Source organism: Lolium rigidum, chromosome 3 (assembly GCF_022539505.1).
Source record: "Lolium rigidum isolate FL_2022 chromosome 3, APGP_CSIRO_Lrig_0.1, whole genome shotgun sequence".
In the NCBI taxonomy this organism is placed as follows: Eukaryota; Viridiplantae; Streptophyta; class Magnoliopsida; order Poales; family Poaceae; genus Lolium; species Lolium rigidum.
Window position 1 is genome coordinate 27,460,030 of NC_061510.1, and position 8,414 is coordinate 27,468,443.

An 8,414-nucleotide genomic window follows, 5' to 3' on the forward strand; every position below is an offset into this window, starting at 1 on the left:
CTGTCAAAACAGAACAGTCCGTAAAGATGGATTTTATTAGGGCACCAGACTTGCTCAAATGAAAATGCCCAAATTGAATGAAAGTTGCGTACATATCTGTGGATCATGCACGTAAATTGGCTTAATTTTCTGAGCTACCTACAGGGAGGTAGACCCAGATTCGTGACAGCAAAGAAATCTGGAACTGCGCAGTAATCCAAATCTAGTACTTACTTTACTATCAAAGACTTTACTTGGCACAACAAAACTCAAAACTAAGATAAGGAGAGGTTGCTACAGTAGTAAAAAACTTCCAAGACTCAAATATAAAACAAAAATACTGTAGTAAAAACATGGGTTGTCTCCCATAAGCGCTTTTCTTTAACGCCTTTCGGCTAGGCGCAGAAAGTGTAAATCAAGTAACATCAAGAGATGAAGCATCAACATCATAATTTGTTCTAATAATAGAATCATAAGGTAACTTCATTCTCTTTCTAGGGAAGTGTTCCATACCTTTCTTGAGAGGAAATTGATATTTAATATTACCTTCCTTCATATCAATAGTAGCACCAACGGTTCGAAGAAAAGGTCTTCCCAATATAATGGGGCAAGATGCATTGCATTCAATATCCAAGACAACAAAATCAACGGGGACAAAGTTATTGTTAACCATAATATGAACATTATCAACTCTCCCCAAAGGTTTCTTTTTAGCATTATCAGCGAGATTAACATCCGGATAACAGTTTTTCAATGGTGGCAAGTCAAGCATATCATAGACTTTCTTAGGCATAACAGAAATACTTGCACCAAGATCACATAAAGCATTACAATCAAAATCTTTGACTCTCATTTTAATGATGGGCTCCCAACCATCCTCTAGCTTTCTAGGAATAGAAGTTTCAAGTTTTAGTTTCTCTTCTTTAGCTTTTATGAGAGCATTTGTAATATGTTTTGTGAAAGCCAAGTTTACAGCGCTAGCATTGGGACTCTTAGCAAGTTTTTGCAAGAACTTTATAACTTCAGAGATGTGGCAATCATCAAAATCTAAATCATTACAATTTAAAGCAATGGGATTATCATCCCCAAGGTTGGAAAAAATTTCAGCAGTTTTATCACCGGCAGTTTAGCGAGTTTTAGCGAGTTTCGAGTAATTTTGCGCGCTTTGCACTAGGAGTAGAAGCATTGCCAACACCAATTATTTTACCATTAATAGTAGGAGGTGCAGCAACATGTGAATCATTAGCATTGCTAGTGGTGGTAATATTCCAAACTTTAGCTACATTTTTCTGTTTAGCTAGTTTTTCATTTTCTTCTCTATCCCACCTAGCACGCAGTTCAGCCATTAATCTTATATTCTCATTAATTCTAACTTGGATGGCATTTGCTGTAGTAACAATTTTATTTTCAATATCCCTATTAGGCATAACTTTCGATTTCAAAAGATCAACATCGGAGGCAAGACTATCAACCTTAGAAGCAAGAATATCAATTTTATTGAGCTTTTCCTCAACAGATTTGTTAAAGGCAGTTTGTGTACTAATAAATTCTTTAAGCATAGCTTCAAGTCCAGGGGGTGTATTCCTATTATTGTTGTAAGAATTACTATAAGAATTAGCATAACCGTTACCATTATTATAAGGATATGGCCTATAGTTATTACTAGAATTGTTCAGATAAGCATTGTTGTTGAAATTATTATTTTTAATGAAGTTTACATCAACATGTTCTTCTTGGGCAACCAATGAGGCTAATGGAACATTATTAGGATCAACATTAGTCCTATCATTCACAAGCATAGACATAATAGCATCAACCTTATCATTCAAGGAAGAGGATTCTTCAACGGAATTTACCTTCTTACCTTGTGGAGCTCTTTCCGTGTGCCATTCAGAGTAATTAACCATCATATTATCAAGGAGCTTTGTTGCTTCACCAAGAGTGATGGACATAAAGGTACCTCCAGCAGCTGAATCCAATAAATTCCGCGAAGAAAAATTTAGTCCTGCATAGAAGGTTTGGATGATCATCCAAGTAGTCAGTCCATGGGTTGGGCAATTTTTAACCAAAGATTTCATTATTTCCCAAGCTTGAGCAACATGTTCACTATCCAATTGTTTAAAATTCATTATGCTACTCCTCAAAGATATAATTTTAGCAGGGGGATAATATCTACCAATAAAAGCATCCTTGCATTTAGTCCAGGAATCAATACTATTCTTAGGCAGAGATAGCAATCAATCTTTAGCTCTTCCTCTTAATGAGAAAGGAAACAATTTTAATTTTATAATGTCACCATCTACATCTTTATATTTTTGCATTTCACACAATTCAGCAAAATTATTGAGATGGGCAGCAGCATCATCAGAACTAACACCAGAAAATTGCTCTCGCATAACAAGATTTAGTAAAGCAGGTTTAATTTCAAAGAATTCTGCTGTAGTAGCAGGTGGAGCAATAGGTGTGCATAGGAAATCATTATTATTTGTGCTAGTGAAGTCACACAACTTAGTATTTTCAGGGGTAGCCATTTTAGCAGTAGTAAATAAAACAAACTAGATAAAGTAAATGCAAGTAAACTAATTTTTTTGTGTTTTTGATATAGCAAACAAGACAAGTAAATAAAGTAAAGCTAGCAACTAATTTTTTTGTGTTTTGATATAAGTGCGGCAAACAAAGTAGTAAATAAAATAAAGCAAGACAAAAACAAAGTAAAGAGATTGAGAAGTGGAGACTCCCTTGCGGCGTGTCTTGATCTCCCGGCAACGGCGCCGGAAAAAGAGCTTGATGGCGTGTAACTCACACGTTCGTTGGGAACCCCAAGAGGAAGGTATGATGCGCACAGCAGCAAGTTTTCCCTCGAAAGAAACCAAGGTTTATCGAACCAGGAGGAGCCAAGAAGCACGTTGAAGGTTGATGGCGGCGGGATGTAGTGCGGCGCAACACCAGGGATTCCGGCGCCAACGTGGAACCTGCACAACACAACCAAAGTACTTTGCCCCAACGAAACAGTGAGGTTGTCAATCTCACCGGCTTGCTGTAACAAAGGATTAACCGTATTGTGTGGAAGATGATTGTTTGCAGACAAAACAGTAAAAACAAGTATTGCAGCAGATTTGTATTTCAGTATTAAAGAATGGACCGGGGTCCACAGTTCACTAGAGGTGTCTCTCCCATAAGATAAAAGCATGTTGAGTGAACAAATTACAGTCGGGCAATTGACAAATAGAGAGGGCATAACAATGCACATACATGTCATGATAAGTATAGTGAGATTTAATTGGGCATTACGACAAAGTACATAGACCGCCATCCAACTGCATATATGCCTAAAAAGTCCACCTTCAGGTTATCGTCCGAACACCTTCCAGTATTAAGTTGCAAAGCAACAGACAATTGCATTAAGTATGGTGCGTAATGTAATCAACAACTACATCCTCGGACATAGCGCCAATGTTTTATACCTAGTGGCAACAGCACAACACAACCTTAGAACTTTCTGTCACTGTCCCAGGTGTCAATGCAGGCATGAACCCACTAGCGAGCATAAATACTCCCTCTTGGAGTTAAGAGCAAAAACTTGGCCAGAGCCTCTACTAATAACGGAGAGCATGCAAGATCATAAACAACACATATGTAATAACTTGATAATTAACATAACATGGTATTCTCTATCCATCGGATCCCGACAAACACAACATAGAGTATTACGGATAGATGATCTTGATCATGTTAGGCAGCTCACAAGATCCAACAATGAAGCACAATGAGGAGAAGACAACCATCTAGCTACTGCTATGGACCCATAGTCCAGGGGTGAACTACTCACTCATCACTCCGGAGGCGACCATGGCGGTGTAGAGTCCTCCGGGAGATGAATCCCCTCTCCGGCGGGGTGCCGGAGGAGATCTCCGAATCCCCCGAGATGGGATTGGTGGCGGCGGCGTCTCCGGAAGGTTTTCCGTCTCGTGGTTTTTCGCCTCGGGGGTTTCGCGACGGAGGCTTTAAGTAGGCGGAAGGGCAGAGTCGGAGGGCTGACGAGGGGCCCACACCATAGGGCGGCGCGGGCCCCCCTCTGGCCGCGCGGCCCTATGGTGGCGGCGCCTCGTCGCCCCACTTCGTATCCCTTTCGGTCTTTTGGAAGGTTCGTGGCAAAACAGGACCCTGGGTCTTGATTTCATCCAATTCCGAGAATATTTCGTTACTAGGATTTCTGAAACCAAAAACAGCAGAAAACAGACAAGCGGCTCTTCGGCATCTTGTTAATAGGTTAGTTCCAGAAAATGCACGAATATGACATAAAGTGTGCATAAAACATGTAGGTATCATCAATAATATGGCATGGATCATAAGAAATTATCGATACGTCGGAGACGTATCAACGGGCTGGCACCGTCGTTGCGTCGCTCCATCGCCTGCTTCTCCGCCGCCTCCCACGCGGCCGCTATGGCTCGGTGCGCCGCCGCATCCTCTTGCAGGCACTGCTCCAGCCTCGCGTTGGCGCCGTCGTCCTTGAACGTCTCGAAAGACTCGACGATAGCCCTCTGCTCCGCCGCCTTCTCCTCCGGCGTCGGTGCATCAGGGTCATCGGAGGACCAAGATATCTCCGAGTCGGAGTCCTCTGCTGCAGCCGCGGCCGCCAGCCTGCGTTGTTCCAGCTCGGCGTCCAACGCCGCGTGGCCCGCCAGCTCCTCCTCTGCTTCATGCGCCGCGAGTGCCGGGGCCACGGTGTCCCTGACCGGGTGGAGGAGGTCGGTGCTATCTTCGGAGTCGAACTCCTCGGAGGAGCTCGAGGCCGGAGGAGGTGGAGTGGGAGGTGAAGGTGGAGGTGGAGGCGCGGCAGCCTGGCCGCGTCCGGCGCTGCTCATGGTGGATCTGCTGGAGGCTGAGAGGAAGCGGCGCTACGGCAGCGGCGGCTAGGGTTTAGTGGGAAGGAGATGAGATGCTCGCGCCCCTGTATATATAGGTCGGAGGCAGGGCGACGGCCACGCCACGCGTGGCATCGCCATTACTACGTGCGCAGAGGTAGGCGACGGCCACGCGCCACGCGAGGCATCGCCATTTACGCGGCCGCAGACTGCCGAAGCGACGCCTCGCTGTCAGTACTGGCGAAGAAGACGCATCGACGCTGCATCACTGCCAGGCGGGCCCGACGAAACATCCGCCAGACGCGAGCGGACACTTTCCGCGTCCGCCGAGCGTCCGCCAGAGACGCATCCCAGGCGCATATTTGGGCCAGGTTTGCGTCTCCGCGGACGGCCCGGTCACTTTGCGTTGCCCCGTTGGAGGTGGTGCCAGACACGTTTCCGGTCACGGCGGACAAAAACGGTCGCTCAGCGACCGTTTGCATCGCGCCGCTGGAGATGCCCTAAGCTAGCCAGGTTATTATTACCAATTTACCATACTCCGATTCATATTAGTTGCAGCCAGTATAGAAGACAGATACATTCGGCAAGTAATATGAATGAGAGGAGTATGAATTTGCAATTTCCGAGTAAATTCTTACAAGTCCAACATGTACCACTGAATGTGTCCAATGATAGAATAAGTGAACTAGGTGCGGTTCTGAATTATCAAGTAGAAAGTTTTCCCTTCGCTTATTTAGGATTACCCACGAGTCTTAGAGCATCTTCAGTCAAATTTTCCAAAGCAGCTCCCAAAAGGTGTCGAATCTAGTGTTTAGAGGACGCGTTGGAGTGGGGTCGTGCTTGGGACGCATCTCTCCCCAGTCACGCCCCCCATTTAGAGGCCCCAAAATAGAAATACACAAAAATAATAGTTTTCTTCAAATTTATTATATTTTATAAGTTTGAATGAAAACGACAAGGTTCATCTAAACCCTAGCATACTGGTCGCCCGGCGGTAGGTTCGACGACCCCGCCCCGTCGTCACCTCCTTTTCCCTGTTGCTCATTCGCAGTGCGCCGTCTCTCCTTCCGGAGCCCCGTGAGGAGAGCACGTCGTTCTGCCGCGTCCTTGAGGAGCTGCTGACGGTCCCCCGCGAAGAAGAGGCAGCTCGCCTCCTCAACAGGTGCCCGCTGGAAGGAGAGGTCAACGACGCGGCGCCACCGCTCATCGTTGCCCTCCTCACGGGCACGCGCGTTGTCCTGCAGCTTCTTCAGCGACTCGAAGGACTCGACGATCACCTTCTATTGTGTCGCCTGCTCCTCCGGGTCTGGCCCGTCGTCGGCCCAGTCAAGGTCGTCCTTGTTCTCGTCCTCCGCTTCCACCTCGCAGGCCGCCAAATCAGCGGCCGCCACCTTCTCCGCAGCTGCTGTTGCATATCCTCCCGCCGCTAATGATGCTCGAGCTCCTGCCTTTGCAACCTGGAGACACGACTCTTCCGTCGCAGCCTCCGCCACACGTCGCCGCTTGTCCTCCACCCTCTATGCCTGGAGACGCGACTCTTCCGCCGTGGCCTCCACCGCCCGTGTTTTCCGCTCGTGCCCAACAAACGCATCTATGGCGGCTGGTTGAGCCGCCGCCTCCCACTCCTCGTTTTCCGCCAGCTCCGGGTCTACGTCGTACTCCACACTCTCATTGTACACATGGGTGCTGACAGGTGGAGGTGGAGATGGTGGTGGTGGTGGAGATGGAGGTGGAGGTGGAGACGTTGGTGGAGGTAGCTGGCCGCCGCCGCTGCGGTTCAGCATTGAGTAGGTGGTAGGCAATCGACGATGCATGTTTGGCAGTAGAGAAAGTGATGCCAGCGGCTGTGGTGACATCCATTGAGCGGAGGCAACCTTTTATAGGCGGCAGCGACGCGAGAAGAGGTGGAAAGAAAGCGCGGGAAGAGGTGAGAAGCCACAGGAAGAAAGCGTGAGAACTAGCGGTGGCGTGCGAACGGCGGCGAGGAGGCACAGCGCCGACTGGACGTCTCACCTGTCCCTCCATCGTCATTAAGGGAAAGCTGCAATGCTTCGGCGTGAGTCAATGACGCGTCAGGTCCGCCACTCGCGTCGCGTTTCCTGGCTCTATCCGGTGTGCCCGCACCGTCCCCCTGTGGAGCGGGGATGGTCTCTGGGCGCCGGACACCGTATTGGGCCACGCCGGACGGAAAGTCCCTTGGGGGCACGCTACTGGGACCGGTTATATGTCTGGCGTGCCCCAAAAAGCTTTGGGGCCACTTGGAGGGACGCTACTGAAGATGCTCTTAGCTCTTACCAAGCCAAAAATGGAGCATCCCCTACCTTAGGCTAGGAGGATTGAGAGAAGATTACATACATGTGCTGATTTCCTAACCTTTGGCTACGAGGCGCCGTGCTTTTTTTTTGGACCGGAAAGGATTCTTGTTCTGGTGCTCGTTGTCTAATTGTTTGGGATAGAGTTTTGTTGTCTAAGGAGGAGAGCCATTTCGGCATCAAGGATCTCCACTTGGCAGAACATGTGCTTGCTCCTAAACTTTGTCCATAAATTACACCAGCCTAACCCTGTATCTTGGAAGAAATGGTTCTACTCTCATTCAGGTCGTGACTTGGGGGAAACCTCCGCTTCCCTGTCATTCCTCGAGAAGATCGTCGACAAGTGCCTCCCCCTCTACCGTGCTATCACCGGGGTGGAGGAGGTGGACGGGCACGTCTTTCTGGCTCGACAAGTGGCTGCCCGGCGATCCGCATGCGATGCGCTCCCCCGCACTCTTCTCCCAAAGTACCCATCGGCACGCCACCGTGCCGGCGGTGGTAGCCACGGGCTTGGGCCTCCAGGCTCGCCTGACTGCTGCGGCGGAGACGGAGCTTCGTTTGGTCTGCCGTCGACTCTACTTCGCTCCGTGGAGGAGTTGACCGAGGCGCCTTAGACTCTCCCTCGACACCTCGGTTTTGCTCGCGCGAGGCCTACCGATCCCTCGCGCCGGCACGCCCCCTCGACGCTTTTGCTTGCGTATCCTGGTCCCTCCGGATCCCCTCGAAGATCAGAATCTTCGCGTACCTGGCGGATATTGACCGCTTGACCACGCGGGCGAATCTCTTTCACAAGAGTTGCGCCCCCTCCGACACGTGTGATGCATGCGTCTCCCCTGATACGGGTAGGCACTTGTTCTTCGACTACCACCCTGCTGCGATGACTTGGGCCTGCCTGGATGTCCCAATCTCGGATGGGGGCTTCTTCGTGTGGGACTTGCCGGCACCTCCCCCCACTCAGGCTGCCGTTTGGCAGATTTGGATTGCGGCGATTCTGTGGTCCATTTGGAAGTCCTGCAACGACCTCGTCTTCAACGGGGTTATGCACTCCCCGAGCTCGACTCTGCGAAGGGTGTGTGATGACCTTGCCCTCTGGCGTTAGCGCCTCCGCCTCACTGATCGGGCGCCCCTCGATGCGCTGCGATCCTTCATCCTCTCGCGTGTGTAGGATGTTTGTGTTTCTCTTCCCTCCCCCACATGTTTCTCTATATGTACATTCAGACTGGCTTCTTGGCCATTTTATGGTAATATAACAAGC